Source organism: Zootermopsis nevadensis, unplaced genomic scaffold (genome assembly GCF_977971745.1).
Source record: "Zootermopsis nevadensis isolate Lab colony 2312 unplaced genomic scaffold, Znev_1.0 Znev_ptg000002l, whole genome shotgun sequence".
Classification (NCBI taxonomy): Eukaryota; Metazoa; Arthropoda; class Insecta; order Blattodea; family Termopsidae; genus Zootermopsis; species Zootermopsis nevadensis.
The window spans coordinates 9,521,595-9,544,495 of NW_028259134.1; the positions used below are offsets into that span (position 1 = coordinate 9,521,595).

Below are 22,901 nucleotides of genomic sequence, written 5' to 3' on the forward strand. Positions count from 1 at the left end.
TCTTAACGCTCTGGTACCGTCTGCCGGTATGCCCGTGAAATACGACTCGGCGTCTCAAAGCATTTTGATGAACACACTAGCAACTTTCTCCCTGACCTGCCGTCTCTTTTCCACCGGACGCACACACCATCAACAACAGTATGTTTCAAGTGGGTCTACAGATAGGAACTACGACCTCGATCATATTTTAAGTTCTTTTATTTTTATATGTTACTTATTCGGTCTAATTTTTACGAAGAAGACTACGTAACTGAATTGTCCCTTCATTGTTGCGTTGTTCAACACGAACTTAAATTATTTTTTTTTATTTTATATTTACATCATAACTGGGATACTGGGAACGACCCGTTCTTCAAGTGCCTGAGCACTGCGGGTCCCAACTTTTTCGTTGGCTCGATCTATAGACATTCGGTAGGACTCCTTGGACGATGGATTGGCTCGTCGCTAGGTCTCTACCTGTACACAGGACAGCACAACATGGAGAAACGCGGACTAACATCCATGGCTTAAGTGGGATTCGAACCCACGGTCCCAGCGACCAAGCGGCAAAAGGCCCACGCCTCAGACCGCGCAGCCACTGCGGACCCCTACATCATAACTAGATACTTTAACTATTTAAAAGCCACAAATTTTTCACTTCAACGTCCCGAAGAAGTCGGTATAGCGGTAACATTTACAGTTTTATTCAAGAGGTACTTGGTTTGATTCTTAGCAAGATTATCGACAATCAGGAGAGAGATCTTTGTTTTAAGAGTATCTACAGGTAATTTAAAAAAATACGATAAAGTAGGATACGATTTCCTTCATAATCCTTAACTAATTGCCAACTGTGAGCTGGAATAACTGTTATATAGTGACTGGCTCCGGGTTAGATAACAGTTCTTCGATTGCAAGCAAAGGCATTAATTATTCTTTTCGGTAACACGTCTATACCAGCTGTAGTTCGTACCCAGCCTCCAATACAATGTCGAAGTCTTGTTTGCACGGAGCTGCATCTTCATATCCACTATAAGCCTCCACGCCATAGTGCTTAGACACAGCAACAACTTTACCTTTCACTTATCATTCATAACCACCTTCCCACATCATTTAACGATCTACATCCCTTCATACAAAATAGCGCCGTTGTATTTCTTAAGCATTACAGCAACCCTACTTCCGCAGAACTGATACACCCCTTGTTGTCCATCCCTGGTGTAGATCACGTCACGACCTTACCCTGATTGGCTTCAGTCCCTGAGGTAACACTGTGCTTTTTTGTGGAACCCAACGACCGCCCCCGATTCATTGTAGTTTATTTGACGTCAATGGAGCGTGATGCTGACCGAATCAGTTCTATTATGTGAAGAATTCTGCGCCTCTTCTACTTTGTTCTGAATTCTGCATGTAATGTGGTGCATGGCAGTGAATTTCTCCAGCGTATAGTCCTATAGTCCTGTCATTTTATGGTTACTGCAGAGTAATAGCTGCGCAGGAAATATAGTCAATTTAGTTCTAGAAAATTTACCACTCAGAGTCTGTTTGCCAGCTTCCATATAGTTACGCATGAGAGAGTTTTAGAGTAGGCAGCTGAGGGTGATGATTCTAATGACGTATGTCTACATACGCTTTGATTATTATTCCTCATACAGTCTTAATACGTCAAAATCAAGGTAAAATTGTGATCAACGAAACAAGATGCGCAATAGTCAGTCATGAGTCTATTGATGTAAAAGTAAAGTTTTTCGTCATATTTCGTAAGTACATTAAAATATTTGATGGTATTTAAGGGATAATATTCTCGAGAGATTTATATTCTGTCATTGTATGCAACCTAAATTATATCTTTTGATAAGACATATGTAATTTAATAGATTAAACTTATTTTAATAACGTTGTATCGAGTGAAATATTAATCGAAGAAAATTATATGGTAAGTGTACGGTTAGATGGAAAGCGCCGGGCAGATAGCGCTAGTAACTTGGTTTAACATGAATGATAAAAATGCAAACAATTCAATTAGGATTGCTAGAAGACATTTAATTTTTTTATTTCTATACGAAGATAATTTAGTGGTAATAACACACACGTTCAAAAAAAAATCTCTCTGTAACAAAGGAAGTTCGTACCCGACATGAGAATACAGTGCAGTGCAGCACATTCCTAGTTGAAAAATGGCACGGGGTACATTTTTCAGTTGAGGGACAACTTACAGCTTTAGATTACGTAAATAAATTGTTCCAGACACAATGTTTTCTGGAGACAAAAAGTGGGTTAGTAATTGTATTTATCACTTATAAAACCCCACCCGAAACCGATGTCTGGACTGTTATATAACTTGCAGGTTATTTGTATTACACACTTGATATTTATCACTTAAATATATGCATTTAAAATATCTAATTAACTTACCGAATGCAGTATTTGAAGAAATTCCTTTCTTTCTTAGTATTGCAAAGTTTCTTCGACAAATCTGCAACAGATAATTATCATTCAAACAGCCTGATTACATTAAAGTGGTCTGATTATATCTGTCAAAATAATTATTAAAACGATTTAAATGACTTGATGTAACTATATTAACGGTGCTTACATTTATAAATGTGTTATTTCTGGCCTAGCAAGTCTAAATAAATACATAAACAGAAGACTCGTGTTATTATTATTATTATTATTATTATTTATTTGACTGCAAATGGGTTTTTACCCGGTGGCAGTGGTCCTACAATAAGACACAACAAAACATAAGACAACAAAAACAATAAGAAACAACAGAACAATGAGACAGAACAAAACAATAAGACACAAAAATCATAAGACAACAAAAACAATAAGAAACAAGAGAACAATGAAACAGAACAAAACAATAACACAAAAAACATAAGACAACACAAACAATAACAATAAGAAACAACAGAACAATGAGACACAACAAAACAGTAAGACAAAAAGACATAAGACACAACAAAACAATAAGACAACAAAACAATGAGACACAAAAAACATAAGGCACAACAAGAACAATAAGACACAACAAAGCAATGAGACACAACAATACAGTAAGACAAAAAGACATGACACAACAAAAACAATGAGACACAAAAAGCATAAGGCACAACAAGAACAATAAGACACAACAAAACAACACACATCACTGTTGACTATATTTACATAAAATCTTCAATGTAAATACTTGTATTTTACTTCTGATTGATTTCATACACAATATAATCATTTGAGAGAATATTGATGTGTGGTACAGACAACGCCAATCAACATATCATAGGCAATTTTGCATCAAATTCCTTGTCATAGAATTGAGCATTTCTTATCACAACTGTTATGAATAACAATGGTTCACTGAAGAATGTATTTTATTCCCAGTTTTAAGGGCAGCAACTTAATTTTTAGCAAGGCACGCGAAGTGTAATACTACTGCCACTGATTTTACACTCACGAACATGCAAGCTGACAGACGTCTGAGGTCGTCGAGGTTTTAATTAAATTCTCCTCCAAATTTGACCGCAGTTTATAAAGATTGTAACATTGCAGCATTGTACAGGGGATCAGTGACCACTGTGGAGTATTATTAGAAGTGGAATGGGAAGAAACTTGCTGTGAACCTCAGGTAGAAAGATTAGTCCCGGTGTACTATAAAACAAATGTTTTAGGACTACAAACCTTCCTCAGGGATAAATTCGCAATATGGGTAAGCAATGGGAGATGTGTCGAGGAGATATGGAATAATTTCAAGAACATAATATTTGAGAGTATCCAACGTTTTGTGCCACATAAAATATCGAGAAAAAATTCGGACCCTGAATATTAAGGAAGTGAAACGGTTGAAGTTAAAGGTCAGGAAAGCATATAACAGCAGAAAATTATTACAACAGCACCAAGAAGAACTGAAACGACTATCAAAGCAGTTGCTATTAGCCAAACAAAACGCACAGGAAACATTTTTAAGGTCAATATTAAGAAATGAAGGTAAATGCTGGATTGATTTCTACAAGTATGTAAAACGACGTAAAGGAAACAGGGAAAATATTCCGGCGATCAAGGATGGTAATGGACGGCTCATTACTGACTCGATAGAAAAGGCCAACTCCCTTAATTTCTATTATTCTTCGGCATTTAGCTGCGAGCGTAGCATCCCACAGATGCAATGAGCTACCTCAGGCGAACCCTTCGCTATTAGTACTGAAATCATTAGAAAAAGGCTAGGAGGGATGGGAAAAAGCAAATCAGTAGGGCCAGACAGCGTTTCTGGGGAAATTCTAAATCTGGGTGGGGAAGCCATGATTCCATACCTTGCGCGATTATTGGACGTAAAAATTAATCATGCCACTATACCAAGGGACTGGAAAAAAGCCATAGTGGTTCCTATTTACAAAGGAGGTGATCGATCATTGGTCACAAATTACAGACCGGTCAGTTTAATCTCGGTGGTCTGCAAACAAATGGAACACGTTACAGCATCGTACCTGAGAAAAATCTGGGAGGAAAAGGATTGGTTATTCGAGGGTCAACATGGGTTCAGACCGGGATATTCATGTGAAAGTCAAGTAATCACAGTTTGCCAGGACATTGCAGACACACTGGATAACGGAGGAAGGTTAGACGCGATTATAATAGATTTTCGAAGGCCTTCGATTTAGTTCCTCACGATCGGCTGCTTACGAAAATCGCGGCATCGGGAGTGGACTCGAGGGTAGTCGCATGGGTAAGGGAATTCCTTTTAGGCTGAACGCAGAGAGTTAGAGTAGGAGGGCAATTATCAGAGAAAGTCAGAGTAACGTCAGGTGTACCGCAAGGGAGTGTATTGGGTCCACTTCTATTCCTCGCGTACGTAAATGATATTTGGATGAACATTGAATCGACTATTAGACTTTTCGCAAATGACTGCATAATATATAGAAAAATTATAAATAGTGAAGATATAGAAAGATGCAGATGGATCTGAACAATCTGGGGGGAGTGGGCGGTTGAGAATGCTATGAAAATTAACCCAAGTAAAAGTACGGCAGTTAGTTTCACGAGAAGTCGGGCGAAGGAACCACTAAACTATTCGTTACGGGACCAAGTAATTCCGGAAGTGAGCAGTTGTAAATACTTGTTAATACTCTTAAGCAGCGATTTAAGCTGGGCTGACCAAGTAAATTATACTGTGAAGAAAGCCTGGAAGGCACTTCATTTTACAATGCGTGTTCTCAGAAAGGGAAATAGTAGCACTAAAAGTCTAGCCTACACATCACTAGTGCGTCCGATTCTGGAATATGGGGCGGCGTGCTGGGATCTTTACAGGGAGGGGCAGATAAATGAGTTAGAACGGGTGCAAAAGAAAGCATGTAAATTTGCATATCATAAGAGCGATTCGAACTGTGAAACCCTGGCACAGCGTAGAAAGATATCGCGTATATGTGCTCTCTTCAAAGCGTACACGGGAGAACGGGCATGGAAGGCTATAGGTGACAGATTGCAAAGGCCATACTATCTGAGCAGGGTCGATCATATTCGGAAAATTAGGAGCAGAAAGCAAAGAACAGATATCGGAAAATATTCCTTTGTAAATAGGACCATCCAACTCTGGAACCAGCTACCTGCGGAAGTTTTAGGGACTCTGTCCTGTAAACCAAGTACTTTTAGGAAGAAGGTTAGAAAAGTGATAAATGAGGTGGAGTGAAGGGAATACCTGGGAGGGTGCAGTGATGTGAGGTGAAAGGAGGTAAATCGGGATGAGGATGGGAAGGCTTCATAAGTGTAGTGAAGTGAAGAGAAGGTCCTGATGAAATGTGAGTGCATCAGTTCATGATATGTAATTCATTACTGTTACTGTCTTAGGTCTAGTTGGTATTAATTTTTAAGTTATCTACTTTAGGTTATCTGTTGTGTTTAAATACTTGTGCCTTATGGTTTTGTAATCTTATAAGTTGTTTTATTTTGAGTGTGGTGTGTTATTTTGTGTGATGTGTGTTGTTTTGTTGTGTCCTATTGTTTTGTTGTGTCTTATGTTTTTTGTGTCTTATTGTTTTGTTGTGTCTTATGTTTTTTGTGTCTTATTGTAGCACCACTGCCACCGGGTATAAACCCATTTGCAGTTAATAATAAATAAATAAATAAATAAATAAATAAACGTAACTTCATGATATTACATGTCGTTTCCATCTCATCATTATTAAATTGATGACCTTAAACTACGTGGTAAAAAGTATAGTTTGTAAAGGTTCTAGTTATTTAATTTTATCCATGTCCTTTTCAATTTCTTTACCTTAGATACGCAATTTTTAAACAACTTTAATCTATGTTAATCCCATGCGGTGAGAGACCAAGTTTCACACCCATACAAAACAACAAACACACAAAAAACAGGCTTAGATTCCTATAAGGTAGGTATATATTTTTGTTTTTGAGTTTTATAAAGCAGATGGGAAGGTAAAATGTACTGAACTGTATGGTAGTAAGCATTCTCCTCGGTTAATCTGTTCTTAGATTCTTCATGAATGTAACTTTGATTTGTTACTGACACAGAGCTCACTTTAAACTTCTTAAGAGATAGATTCAGCTGCTAAAAAAGTGGCATAAAATACCCTTGAAGCCGCATTAAGCGTCCATGAGAGTTTGACCACCAGTGAGTCTCAGCTTCGTGACTGCACTCTTGAAGATACCCGCGCTGCCTGAGTCGTGAGCAGCGATTACAGCAACTCAGCAGGAGACATTAAGAAGGCCAATTATTTCCATCGAACAAAAAGTTTTAGAATCAAACATTTCATTCTGAAGTTTACAGCTGCGGCTTCATGAACTTCTGTTCCACACCGAGGTCATGTTAAGGCTCCGAAAAGACAGAGATTCTTACATGTACGTAACATTATTAACATACGTATTAAGCTGTCCGTACATTTGTCGTCTGTCTATATCATGATTCAGATAGAAGCTACAGAGTCAGCTCTCAGAGTCTTACATAAAGAAGCTGAAAATTACCTGATAAGATATTATACATTTTCAAAAAATTCAAAGTTTCATCATTGAATTCATAAAACGTTCTTTAAACCATAGCCAGAGACAGTTGAATTCAGGCTACAGCATTGCATCTTATTTTTCAAATACCCACTTTAATATTATACCCCAAAAATGAGATAATGGGAAGTGTCCAAAATATGTATCAGATTAATAACACGCCTCTGTCACATAACTTTAGCCTCTCTGTAGATCTGCCCTACGTACTTACTAATTCGAGTCTCAGTTACGAATGATTATCATTTCTTCACCAACAATTTTATTATGAATTGGTAAGACTTTTAAATAGCATAGCAATGACATCAAATCCAGATATGTAACTCAGAAGAAATTCTACACATAAAGAAGGTAGGCCTATGTAAGTATGGAAATTATGTCTTACAACAGGATCTTATCGACTGTAAGGAGAACATAACATCTCTCATTAGAGAGACGCTCCGCGCGAGAAACTAGTTATAACATTGTTGGAGACATAAATTAAGAACCCAAATTGAGCTGTAAATCAAGTAAAACAGTAACCTAGTCTGTCCGGCATAATACAGGATGTTCACGGAAACCTAAACACCTTAATAATTATTATTTATAAGAGCACTAAAATTTAAGTTGCCCGGAACGTGTACTAATTTAAAGTATACATAAATGAAGGTTATAGCAGCATGGTACATGGTAAATTTTCAGTGTCTCTGAGTTTATGTTTTGCAGTCCCGCACAACAACCGCTATATACTCTTACCTGAAAATATCAGTCTTTATTTAGCACTGCAAAACGTGTTCCTTCTTCGTCGTTTCATTTTACTTCATCCCACAGGTTATTTCACAACTTTACTTCAGAGCATACCCTATGTTACGGTAGTGTTATACTTTCATACCAAGCGCTTGAAAGACGATCAGAATAAGAGACTTTAAAAGTTCGTTAGAGACTGCATAAAAACAATTTGTATGCACTGAACATACACCATCATGTCCATATGTATTCATTTCTAGTATGGTTAAAACTATCCGTAAATAAAACTATTGGCATTCATCAATATAGATTTATTCGTATTAAGATAACTATAATCCATCCCTTCTATTCAAATAATATCCCTATTAAAGGGAAAAATAAAATAAAATAGAACAGCAGGCCTGTATAAAAATTTAACGGATTTTAAGAAACAGAGACGAACTCTCCACTTATTAATTTTTTATACCTGCTACACATTCCATTTATCTCATAATTAGTGTTATGATCAAGCACTATGCCCTTTGTGACATGTTTTAACGTAATACATTTGCAGAGAGAGGTTGTTTTACGTTCAACCTTCAAACTGGAGTATCACCCTTTTCGCGACTGCGTGTCGGAGCATGAAGCTTGAGGACTTTAATACGTAAATCTTTACCTGTACTACGCACCTACTCATACACCATCACTACTTGGAAGTTAAGACGGAGAATCACTTCTCTCTCCTACAGTTAGTCGTAATCTAAAATATTATGTTATCACTCTAAATATTAATAAAGTCGTTACTTCCCAACTTCAGGCAGAAGCTGTTATAACACGGTAAAGTTGATTTTATTTTTTTATGGAGCTATGCTTTACTTATACCGGGAAAACCTTGACGGCGGGTCACGCAGTTCCGGCCGGGAATTATAAAGCGACGGTTGCGTTCAACTTTATTAGTGAACATACTGTAGGCTTAGAATGATGATAATTCAATTCAATTCATTTATTGAAGAGCTTGACAACAGCCAAAATGGCCAATAACAGCCAAGCACTAACAACAATACAAACATTACAATACAAAAGCAAATAAACAATGAACTTTATATATAAATGTACAATATTAATTTATTGCAAAATAATTAATAAGTATATGACCTAATATTATACATAGACAAAGGAAACGAAGACGTAAGAGATGAGACCAAGGCTTTAGTATCCAACGGCTTCCCTTCTGAAAGGACCAAAAATCGCTATGATGTGAAACTACCACGAAAATGCTCTATGTACAGAATCCTGTAACCGATGTTGGTCTTGCCAGTATAATCTAGTTTTAATCACGAAAGTAACATTTGCTGATGTAATCACTGATGGCAGTACTGGGAAACGAAATGATGAATAGATATGCAAGATATTTCTATATGCATGTAGGAGGGTGCTTTTTAAGTATGCAGCGTGGTTCAGAGAACATGGATATCGCATGAAAGTGGCCTTCACTGCTGGCGAAAATGTAGGGAAAACGGGAGAATAACGCGAAATGAAATATACATTAAAATGCTGGAGAAATCATTAAGAGAACCAAATCAATTTTCCTGGACGAAATATGTTTCATTACAAAAGTCTCGAATTCTTTGTGTTTATTTTTCGAGTATCTTTATATTTAGTATTAATGCGTCGTTTCTCTGAATCGCATATCAGATTAAATACTTTAACATCACAGAAATCAGAGTGACGATTATGTTCATAAATTAAAATCCACACTTAATCAGAATAGTGAATTGTAGTTTCATACAACGTTCTTGTTATTGCTATTATTATTATACAAACTTCGAAACATAGTATCTTGCTTGGTAATTTAACGGTTTTTCGCGAGTTAAATAAATTTCCTAGTATTTTACTGAAGTCCCTGTTTATATTAACCTCCCATATAAGCCTACGTCTTCCAAATAATCTCTTCCGTACAGGGCTCCTAATCAAAATTTTGTGAACATTTCTTATCTTCCCCTTGCCTGTTATCTGCATCCCTCTACACCCATGAATGAATTGGTAAATTATATGTTTGTACAGACTATTTGGATTAATTACAATACAGACATCAAACAAAAAAAGGTTTTTGTTGATTGTTCAACAAATAATTTTGGTTACGTATTGTAAGTTTTAAAAAAGAGATTTTCTCACGATCACCGCGTGATGACCAGTACTGAGACCGACCACACTATTCGGTGGTTACCGGAAATATTTTTCTAGGCATAAAATGGCCGCAGCTTGCAACAAGCCACCTGCCCTTGCCTATTTCTGACGTTAAAAATACTTGAAACTTTGCTTCCACATTTTAATACGTGTTAATTGTGCAGCTAACTAAAGAATCAACTTAATTCATTCGCTAGTTAAGTGTTCTGTTGTACCGATTTTGTACAGAACTTGGCATTGCCTACTAAAAACTATAAACAATTACTCAAAATATATATTATAAACAGTAATTTACATTTTTCTCTACGTTACATGGGAAAACAAGAGAAACATTTCAACTTATGACCTGTAAGTGTTCATTAGCGGCAAGAGCATATCAGACATTACGTTACATATTACATTAACTCCGTTGGCGAAATTCAGAGATAATTAACGCACAAGCAAATGGCATACATAGTAATTTATTTGCTATAAATAGAATAACAGAATTCTGTCCTGACCCGTGTTAAGTTTCTATACAGTTATGCTCCTGTAGGCACTGGGAAAAATTACGGAAAGCTTCAATTAGGACAATCGAAATTCGAGGCGGGTACCTCCAGAACAGCCTTCAACCTTTCAATATCATATACGGAGGGCTTGTGCGTTTTATGTTTTTAAGAACATTTATGGGCATGTGATGAAAAAGCTTTTAATTTTGCAAATACAGCTATATTTGCGAACTTCCGATCTAAGAACTTTCGTAAATATAGGAATGGGTGTATAGGCCTAATCTTGATAATATTTCACATAGATAAAATCCTCTTCTTCGTAGCAATTTTCTTGATATACTATGCCAATAGTCTGCACAGCAAACCTGTCGAAATTACGATTTCTCGACGACATGACCGGTACCATAACGATGGCATTATTGTAAAACAGAATTTTATACCTTGAGTGTATATTTGGATACAAAATGACGCCGAAGTGTGGGATTTACTTCTTTTCTACACCCGCGTTTCTACTCCGAGTCCCAGACTGGAACATTTCAATCGAAGAAGTCGATATTCATCTATAGAAGTCAAATACTTCTGAACTTTCTGAACTTTCACTTCCAAGATATTAAGGTAGCGATCGCCAATATATTTGAGCCTCCCCTGAACGTGGTCCTCTTCCAATAAGCAAGTCAAAGAATGGACTTTCCCTTGTGCGTGAGATATCTCCAAGGAATTAAAAAATAGAAGTAAGCGTAGCTGCGGCTGAATGTGACTTCCTGGCGTGTTACAATGCGGTAAAGCCACTGGGTTAGTACCTTCAGAAGTAGAGAGGGAACTACCTCCCACGTCTCTGGGGAAGTGACCGAGTCGATGTTTCGGTTAAGCTGATTGGTACACAGTGCGGTTGAGGGTTGTTTTTTTATGGTTTTGCAACCAACAGGACGATGCTTCAAGAGGACCCATTACTTACAATCACCCTTCCGTCTGTCTATCTCTTCAGACAGGTGAGCTTCCAACATTATAAACTGCCTTCGTCCTTATTTATCTTCGTCTCTTCTTTTAAAGTTCTTTTTCTTTCTCCTTTTATCTGAGATAACGTGCTTGGTTGACAGCTCCTATTTTATCTCCGAAGACTATTTCATTGGCGAAAGTTCGTACAGTACGGTTTACAACTCAGATATTTGTAACCAATATACAATATTAAATTTTTCTAACATTAAATTTATCTCATCACCACTGAATCACATAATACTTTTTCTTGTCTTCCAGACATATCACATTAGATTACTGTAGTTGATAGATCATCAAAACTTCGACAGCCAGTTCTTGGTACTACATTAATTAGGCATATTTCATCCAACAGGCTTACTCTCACATCGCTATGGCTGATGATAATGGAGTATAAATATTTATACTGTGAAATGCACCGAGACAATGAGATTTCAGATTATCTCGGCAGCAAGTTTTGAAAATGGCTGTCTTCTGGCTTCTGGATTGTTACGCCGTGTAGTCTGGTAGAAGTACACAGATGTTTCAGAAGTTCTTGCTGCGTGCGTTATCAGGACCACGAGACTACACGGCGCACTACACCAGAAGACAGTTATTTTCATATTTGTCGCTCTGAGAACCTAAAATCTCACATCTTCCTTCTTAATGTCCTGAGAGTAACATTATTTGGCAAGGTGTACAAAATACTTAGCTCCCATTATAAAAATTTCTCTAGAGTCTTACTGCATTATTTTTCTTTTCCATATCTTCCTCACCATTTTGTTCTCAAATCACTTTCTTGTAATCCCGAGAGTATCAGTCACTGAGTCAGTGAACCTCCAAAATATATTCTGGTCAACACAATGTCTACTGAACTAATCGAGCACAGCGAAACAAACATAACCTGGGCCTACTTCTGGCACTTCGTTGTTTGACATATTGTTGACACGAACTATATATGTTATAAATGTTTTCTCCTTTTCAACACGATTTCATATATCTCTAAAACGTAACATTATTCCAGAAGTCAGTGGCCATTTTCGAAGGCCTGTAATTCTTAGATGCAATGTGTCAAGTTTTCTTGGTGTATTTAAGTAATTTTAAGAAAGCGCCTGGATATTAGCACAAATTCTAAATTTATAGAACTTAATATATTTGCATTTAATGTATAGCACAAACTTCGTTAAGCGATATTCTTCTCCCTAGAGTAGGTAAGATTATCTATTTTAAATACAATGAAACAAAAAAGAATATAGCTTTACGGCCCATGAAAACACATTTCAAAGAAGACAACTCCACCTTGTGTACTTTCAGTGCGTTTTATTTTTCCTAAAGCAAGAGATCCAGCTTAAGTTCTGCATGAACTCCCGGAGGAGGGGGGGGGCGGCGTGGGTGGGCAAAGCGAAAAGTCACTTTCCTTCTCCTCTGATCTCCATTGCTATCCTATGGCAACCAAAAATTCCTTCCTTTCAAGACATTCAGATGCAAATGACACGCCAAAATAGAAGACGAAGAAAGCAATGAAAGGGTGTTCCACTGTAGCAGTCCAAAATCTGATCATCAATCGCTTCTGATGTCAATGTCCGAGACGAGCGGATAAAAACGAATGAAGGGGTGGGGGGGATTGACGTAAAGAATGGCACGAGCTCCGGGTGCAATCTATTTTTTCTATGCACCTGCAATGCCAGTTCTTTGTACCATGCCATTGCACGTTAATATAAACCGGCCTTGCAGCACCATCTGCCCAGAACCATGTTTCATCACACTGCCTAATCACAGCGTGAAGAATCACTTTCCACTTCACAAAACAATCAGTCATCAACTTCTGTAATACATAGTTATATATCTAATAGATTTAAATCGTATTTTTAGTTTGTGTAGTTTACCTTGAGTTTATACATTGCTAATGCATCGCATTCCTTAATCGTTTCCTTCCCGGGCCCTCCTAATGCCATATTATAAAATCAAGTTTAAAAGGGTCTTCTTGATATAATATAATTAGCTCTATTCCAGATGTTGGATGGAGCAATACATTTGTCCTGTTAACAACATTCGCAAATTTCCCTTTGCGCCCCACAGACTTCCCTCTTAAACTTACAGGGGCTTCAGAATTAAGAAAATACTACAGATATTGTGGTCTGTTCACTGATGATAAAAGCAAAAAAGCACCTCTGAAACGTCGTTGAACTTCTACCAGACTACACGGCACAACCCAGAAGACAACTATCTTCATAAAATTTACATTATTTTATTTCCGTGCCTAATATAAAAATGCTCAAATTAAAATAAAATCGGTAGATTTTAAGGAGATGGAATTCGAATTATATGCTAGGTACCAATACATTGATGACAGTTAAGTACCACAAAGGAAATAATTCAGAAGACTGCAGTCTCAATCTATTTATCTTTACATATTTCAAGGAACAAGAACAAAATAAATTAATACAGAAGCAAATATTAGTTAATCCATCATCAACGCAAGTATAAAGCGACGGCATTACAAGTGTCACAGTAGTTAACAATATCAGCATCTACTGTATGATTTTCCTTCAGCGCACAAGAACAAGTTTCAGAGTCCAAAAACAGGAGCTTCAATTGCATCCATTCTTTATTTTCTACTTGCCAGCAGCCGGATCAGGATTTTGTCATTTCATTTAAATATTAAGGCAATTAACAAAAAACACCAACAAACTTTGATGTTACTACTGCAAATATGTTCACGTATCATTCAAAATTTCGTTTATATTTCATTTGTATAAGTTATTCAATTAATATCAACTATTTAACTCAAACGAACTTTTCGTTATACGGAGTGATACAAGAATTACAAACACGCGGGCAGCATTCGAAAACACCGGCGGGCCGTTAATTGTTAACCCCTGAGCTAAAGTACCCAGAAACGACAAAGTTCTAACAACACTCCAGATATGTCAACGGATTAAATCTGTTCACTTTTTACTTCCAGACATCTTTCGTGAATACTGCTGATGGCTGCAATTTGATAATCGCTGTTTACGCTATCATATTTAAAGTTTTGCGCGTCAGCTAACATCTACACTAAACAAGCTCCTCTACTCATCTCGTTACGTTTCGCATTAACCCTGCTTCTCATGTTATAGTGCACCTCCAGGTATTTCAGGCTAAATTAATGCCTGTTATCTATAAGGTATTCTTGAGTGCTGGAAACAGTATCAAGTAGCAGAGGGAATCTGATGCTAGCAATATTACGAGGCGTAGTTCCTGGAGCTAAGGATTCAAGAAAATCGAGACACATTTATCTTACATGATAAACACTTCACATTTTGTGCAGGCCTGATATCAAAAGACGATTTGGTACCATCGTGAAGCTACCTAACGAATAGGAGGTAGAAATTTCTGGATAGGCAAATGCAATAAATTCTGATACCAGTTACCAGGATTCACGACAATAAATATGGAAAGGTGTGTTTTTCTTGGGTGCCATGGTTACCTTTATTTATCTAAAATACATAAAATAATGCATACAAAAAAATTGTTTAAACGTTAAAAAAACACTTAGTGCCAAACGCGTTTCAACCTCAAGAGATCATCATCAGTGACAAAAACATTAATTCATTAGTCTGTCTATAAAATCATACAATTATAAGGCGATGGTTTGTTTTATTGCCGAGCATAAAAAGTCACACTTTATAAAACCATACCTTTTTTACTATGATTCCTATGTCTACGTTATTTACCTTGGTTTCTACGATTAACTTGGTAAATTTAATTACTGTCGTTCCATTAGTTACCCTGCTTTCTTTAGTTCCTGCATTTGACTTGGTTACCATGGTTGTCAATGTTAATTTGGTTATATTAGCTACCACCCCCTAAATGCAGACCGACATGGCTAACCCTGCACGGCCACCCCTATATGAAGACAGACAGACCAAGCGTGGATTAACGATCATGTATTGTCACCAGAGTGCAGGTCAATCTTGTCTTCTACTTTTAGTACAAAAGCCAATGTCCGTCACGCTTCACTGGACGAATATGCCGTTCTTACGATGCGGACTAAAATTTAAAATAAGTCCTGATGACAGCGACTCTGGTAGCAAAAATATAAATAAACCTATGGTGGCGACTGTATTGGTGTCTGGAGGTGTCTGCGGTTGGCGTGAGTTTGGAGTCAAGAGGTCGGTTTTGTGTTGGTGCCGCTGGGAGAAATCTGGATTCAGTCGCCATGACGATGTTTTAACATTTAACTTATTTAAGAAAGAAATGGTATAAATTTTATACTTTCAGTGAGATTTATAACGACGATGCTGCAATAAATCGCATTACTTTCGACACTAAAACTCCCTTTCCCGTCAACTGTGACGGGCCATACTGCGCTAGTGTTATCTGTAAAATCCTTCCGTCTAGGGTTCGCCGTCTCCGTCTTTGGACTGGTTGGTAAGTTACCATAATCGACTTTTAGGGTGCACAACTGTTTCACTGTCTGGAAGCGGTTGAACTGTCTAAGGTCATTGATAACTATGAATGCAGCATCCTTTTTAATTCATATTTGTGCATCCTGGTCATTTGGTCGAAAGAGAATAGACCAAATATTTTATAATGATTGTCGAAATACTTACATACTTAAGGGTGATGCACTGTTTTTCCTTGGAGGAAATAATTACATTTTATAAAATAATTTAAATAATATTTTAACTTTAAAGGGTCAGTGCATCAAACGATCAACACCCGGTGACATACTGTTAATAATATAACACTGATCAACGGAAATATATATCTTTGTTTATAAGAACGTAACAAGATATAAGGAATTTCAGTACAATTCATTTGAAACCAAAGGACGAAGACAGGACAGTTTCGGTAACTTTCTTCTTTCTTAACGGGTAAATTTATTTATAGCAAGAAACGCCATTATTTTTGCACAGATTATTTTTAGGGAATCTTCGGCAAAGAACGTACAATTTAACACCGCTCCTGTACAGAATAGTAAAAAACATTAATTTTGGAGAATCAAACCAGAAATATTACTGGCTGTTCTGCTAATAAAATTAGGCACAAGGGTGTCCATAACTTACTAAACGGGCCGTCATAAAAATGTTAAATTTAAGAAAACTACTTGGAGAGGTACCTCCGAGAAAATTATTGATTTTTATGTTTCCAAAATGAGGCACAAAGATGTCTATAAATGTTTATGTCAGATATGTAAATTACCCAGTGGGAGAAACTATGTGAGGTCAAATAAACATTACTACTCTGGCTTAAATGAACGAAATGTATAAGCACAAGGTTAATATTTCGTATTATAATACGAAAACATATTTTTTGGACATTCTGTATCTTAAGTCCCTGACGCATGATATAGTTCTACAAGAAATGGGAAATATGCTAGCTTTGGTGGTATAAAGAAGACGCCAAATGTATAGTGAATTCAATGGCACAATAAAAGTGCAGGGAGTATAAGAAGAGTATATAAAACAGTGCAGAACGATATCGATTATAGCCTGTTACATGGACCGGAAATTTGAACTTGACAAGAAGAAATAGACTCAGAAATAAATGAGTCGATGTGTCTTTTCTGAGGTCAAGAACAGAGGTCTTTGTGCTGGACATATAAATCCCCAAGATGCTCGATTGTAATCAATATTCAATATCCGTAATTACAGGAATACTTTTTATATCACAGTATACAAGAAATCAGGAGACAAAAACTAAAACAAAAACTAAAACAAAAACTAAAAAATGTTTCATTGAAGGTCATTAGAACAATGGAAATTTTGTAGTGACGATGGCGAAATGTTAATTACGATTGTTCTACTAAAACCATAATAACACCGACTATTCTTCAAAAGTGTTGATCTACTAGACCTATACACCAGTTTTTAAAACACATAATTAAGCAACTCAATGTTCTGAGTCTATGCATGATTCTTTTATAATATAGATTTGGAATACCTCAAATACAATGTTCATCATTCATAATACAAACGATTCTCATACTACTAATAAACTGCCCGTCAAGAATTAAGTGACAAATCTAGAGTAATAAATAAACATAGTCAAAATTTTATCCAGTAAGTCCCTAAGTTCATTAACATAATATCCATGACAATGGTTAAACAACAACACACATATTCATAACATTCTGCGCCTTTTCGTACAATATTTAATATTTCCCCATAAGATGCAAAATCTCTTAACAGCATACCACAGCAACGGTTATAACAACACACATATTCATAAATATTATTCAATGTGGCCCGAAATCCTCTAAATAGCAAATAATCACTGATCGAACAAAAAAAAATCACTTTTACACAGATAGATGATTAAACTAACCAGTTCTTTATATCATAAACAGCTGCCCGAGTATTTAGAGATACTTTATTGGAGGTACTGTTTAACCTTGGCAAAGCTTTCCTTTAAAACGTGGTATAATGTCTGAAAACCATAAACATTTTAACTCGTGCATTTCTCGGGTTATAAGCCAAAAAAAAGCCTCTGCTCTAGATGAACACAAATGATTTATCTAAAACGAAAAATATACTTCACAATACAAATTCCTTTAAGTAACTTATATTTTCAAATGTACTGTCTAGAGCGGTGGTTACCATGAAGATTATTTTCCCGCTTTGTTTTCCTTAGACATAGTAGGAGCTTTATATTTACCTTATGCTTTTGTTCGTGTTTATTTCAAACAAGAAGGTATGGTATCATTAAACGCAGTTAAATGTTTGTTGGAAGGTAATAATTTTCAATGTTCATGCTTGTAATATGGGTCAGTATGTTGGTTTTGTTCGTGATTCAGACAGTGTGTCACTGTGCCGTATAATTTGCGGTGTAGAGTATACTTCAGCGCCTGTAATTTCTGTGCGCAAGTCAGAGGTAAGAACCAACGTCACCTGCAATGCTGAATTTATTGCAGTTAACTTCTCGTCGTTAATTAAGGAGCAGAGTAAGAAATGAAGGTGTGAAAACTTGTACAGACTCAGTCCTGATTTATGTGCTATAACCCCTGTGTCACCTTACAAAAAGTGTTCCTTGTCGTAAGGGATAAAGCTTCTTTGTATAAAGATTAGCTAACTAAGTCACTGAGGGATGGCAGAAAACATCAGTTGCTCTATGTTAGATGAAACAGTGGTCTGTTCCTAGGAATAATCCCTGAAATTAGCAGCGTAAGGTCACCATTATTTCTGAGGTCAAGTTAATTATTTTGTTCTGACAGGTCATGCATTACTTAATAACTCTATGTATTTATTTTCATATTATTGCCGCTGCATCAGTTTTATTTGATTACATATGTGTATTTTTAAGCTATGTAGGGTACCCTAATGTTATAAGGCACGGCAGGAAATAGGCCCACTGTCGACTATTTAATTATTTGTCCTTTTTACCGCATGAATGCGCCACATGCTAAATAACTCCTTCAGTTGTTGTTGTTGTTGTCTAGTGATGCCTGCAGGACCTTCACATCTTCATTAGTGTTCAGTTGAAGTGGCCAAGAAGGAGTTCTTTACTCTTTTTCTTCCTTTGTTACGAGTACACATAACATGCAAGTAAAGATTTTTATGTTTTTGTTATGTATTCTAAAAGACCGATTACAGTGTAAAATATTCTTACAGAATCAAGAACAAGTTTTGAAAATTTCGTTTTTGTTATGCACTGTTACTGTAATTTAAACAGAATTACTGCTTTTTGGGCCTTATTGTGTGCCAGTTCAGTTATTGTGGCCCAATTGAACGCCTGCAATTACAGATTTCAGATCAATAATTATTAATTGCATTTTTGTATTTGAGATTATTTCTGAAATAACGTACATTTTTCATAAATACGTATTTCTATGTAGACTATATTTTATGGGTATGTAAACTCTTCTTTTACATAGACCTTAATACTCGAGGGTAACTTTTGTTTAAAAGTTAAATGTATATATTAGCAAGCTCAGCAGTAACTAATAACGGATTTACATTCTGAAAATTACATTCCTAGTTAATATCTTACGTCTCTCTACCTCAGCGAATAAAACAGTTAGAATTTAAGATAATTACCGCATAATTTAGGCTTAATTACCACATTTAGTTCGTACACCGATTCGAGACTCACTTCTATACCGACTAACTTGCCTTACTGCACAGATCTGCTCCACCACGATCTCCCATAATCCTTTGTGCGAAGGAATTTTGTTACAAATTTGTGACTTCACTTCGTGAGCTGTTTCAGTCATACCTACAATACTGCAGACCCTGACTTCCCAAGTTGCGATTGTTAAAGTTACACTGAACATAAATTAGTTCCGCGTGAAACAGTTAACGTAAGTCTCCCCTTTGTGTTCGTTGTCACGTGAATACCCATGGCGACATGGAATGCCTGGTATTACGTGACGTAATCATTACACAAATACAAATACGACGACAGAATGATGTAAAGAAATCATGAAAAGAGAAATACTGTTTAAGAAATTTGCCTGTATGCTCATTCTTACACACCGATTAACGTTCGTAAGTACTTCAAAGACCGAATGAATGGATACAAGAGATACGAACAATTACAAATTACAATGAATTTACGAAAACCAGTAAGAGTTGCAATGGAGGGGTAAATATTTTTAAACTATGCTTCCTTATAATGTATAATATTTTAAATTGTTTCCAAAATGTATTTAGAAAGCACACACTTGGTGATAAATGGACTTCACAGCGTACTTAAAATTTAAAACAACAATGTCGTTTCTTCATTCCCATTTTGCTTAGCGATATTCGACGTTTTGTCATGTACGAAAAATAAAAAGAAGGCAAGAGGAAATTATGCGAAAACAAAGGATAAGAATGAAAAAAATAAAAGGAGACATGTAATCCCGTCTGCAGCTCACACATTCTGCTGGTGGTACTGAGTTTATGACCAGTTAATTCCTTACTATTTTGGTCTATGTGCCAAATTTTCTTCGCATTCTATCGTTGCCCGCCAGTTCCTTAATTTTTCACCCTTTTCAGCTAATACATCTGCCTGGCACGATCTTTAAACCCTCGTACGTTTGCATAGTGTCATTAAGTCATTAGGCACCAGGGACAATTTTACCTTTCGATTTCATCATGAGTTACAATTATTTTTATTGTTTAAAAATATGAAAAAGTTTAAGTAATTGCAACATATGCATTGCTTGTACTCTTTTTATGGTGCATAATCCAGGCCTACCCTGTTGGCAAAGCACCTTAAGTCCATATGAACTACGTAAAGGAACATAACTTATAACAACAAAATGATTATGGTTAAACTCTTATCCGGGTTCCATCAGACACGAAAAGAGTGGATGCATGTATCGCTCAACGCGGTGGAATTTTTAACATTTAAGATAACATTCGTTTTCGTTTTCAATTTTTTTATACAAACGAACAAGTGTTAGGAATGTGTTAAGTGATTTTTCGATTATCCTGTGCAAGGATATAACATAAATTATTTTTGTCATATCAAATTTCGGGGTCGAACCACTTCATATAACGGTATCCGTGATATTGAATCTGTTTTCCCACTTTACTGATATCGATGACAATTTGTCCAAGTACAATGTCCTGTAGGTGCATAGAGAGAACATAGGTAAAATCCATGTTTTCAAGACTTCGGCAATGCATGCAGGGGAATGGTCAGCTTCTTGCAAAGGCCACTAAAATGAAGCAATGGTAGGAATAAGACTCTTCTAAGTGTCGTACAGCCGACCTGGCCGCGGTGGCGATGCGAAAGGTACTGCGCCTACCACGAACTGAACCACAGTCAAACAGCGCATAGTAAATTCATTTCACTGGTACTCAGCTAGTAATGTCGTAGCCAACGGTCTTAGAATACATCCCGAACGCTTCCTGCCCTTGGAAAGCTTCAGCCTCATTCGAGGTACACTAACTCATTTCCTCATGTTTGGTGTTCAACCGCGGCTTCCCTGTCTTTCTGCTTTATAAAACAGCCTCTATGCTGGTGCTGTTAATAGCCAACGGTGCAGCTTCTGGTTCCAGGCTACAGACAAAATTAATTGGCTTTGTGAACGAAACTCGCTAGCCAACCCGGAGAGAGTGTTTGTGTGTGTGTGTGTGGGGGGGGGGGGGGTGAAATAAATGGCACTGCCTCAGGTAGTGAGCTTGATTTATAATGTGGTAATACCTGAAGCCTCCTTCTGACGTGTCCATTCCACAAGTAGGAAGTGTCATCTTTAATATGTATTGGCCAGCTTCTTATTTATAACGAAATATATAAGCTTACGATATCTTCATATCCGAGTTTCCGTCTCGTTAACATCTTTTAAACAAATTTACTGACTTTCAATACACTCTGAATGAACACGTCACTGTAGAGCAGGGGTTGGCAATCTGCGGACCGAGGGTTGGAAATGGCTTCGAAATCTTTTTTTATGCTGTACGTCACATGATGTAGGAATTGGCCAATGCAGGAAATGCAAACATTTCCCGCTGCTGAGGAGAACACTGGTATATATACATACATTATCTAAGCGTAAGGGCAAACAGTCACAAAAAGAAAAATTGTTTACATGTCTGTGTACCTATAACGTTAAATTCGCGTTATTGTTTTGATGTGGTATTAATAACTCAGTCATAAAACTGTGACTGTAAATCAAAACTGTTTAAAAGCTAATAAACAACCTTTTTGCAGAAACTTGGTTGGACGGAGAAACACAGCTATTATCCGTTTTCAAGTGAATACCGGCTGTTTTATTTAAAATGGAATGCCATGATCGCTTCCTTCTAATGGACCATTCACACGTACGACGTTACATAAGGTAGTCTCTTAGAATGGGGTATGTCCAGAAGTGACCACGTTCATACTTGTAGTAAGGTCTGGTTGGAAACAGCCAGACGGCCTTTACTGGTATTATAAGACGAAGTATACACATCGTAAAAAGTAAACGTTTGATAAATAAGTAAAACTGAAATACAGGTGTAATAATTAGCTATATTAAGTTGTGAGATGGTCTATGTCAGGGGCTGGCCAACTTCTCACTATCGGATTGCATGTGCAATTCATATCTTTGTCGAGCTCCTCAAAATAATAATGTCGTCGAACTAGGTAGAACGGCGTTTCTTTAGCTTAAACACCCCACATCTTTCTACAACGGTACACTACAAGACACAGCTGAAGTAATGCAGTAATACTACACAAGTACAGACTACATTTAAATTCACCAGGATTCACCAAGCCGTGTCAGCAGTTTTGATAAGTTTTAATTAGTTCTAAAGTTAATGACATCTTAACAACATTCAAGTCACTAATCTTATATATTTTACGTTCTTACTTCAGACAAAATGAGAATTTACAACTCTGTATAATGAGCACTAACTTACATTCGAACCTGATGATGACCATACTAGGCTGAAACACGTCGTTCAACAAAAATAAACTAATGAACAGTGACTGAGAATTATCATCAAGAATCAACAGAGCACGCCGCGGGACTACATTGCAGGACCCTGATCAAATTTCAGGTGATATACCGAATTTTCCCGAAGACAGTGAGGAAAACCACGAAAAGATATGTCAATCTAACTGGATCTCGCGACGAGGCTTGAACCCGGGATTTCCCGAATA

The 22,901-nt window shown here is 36.8% G+C and overlaps 1 long non-coding RNA gene across 1 annotated transcript; it reads left to right on the forward strand.

The window, feature by feature from the left end:
* The first annotated feature begins 18,803 nt into the window (after positions 1-18,803).
* Positions 18,804-22,901, forward strand: LOC110836832 (uncharacterized). Its single transcript, XR_002545463.2, has 3 exons — positions 18,804-18,871; positions 21,969-22,095; positions 22,614-22,901. It is a non-coding gene; the product is annotated as an uncharacterized LOC110836832 (long non-coding RNA).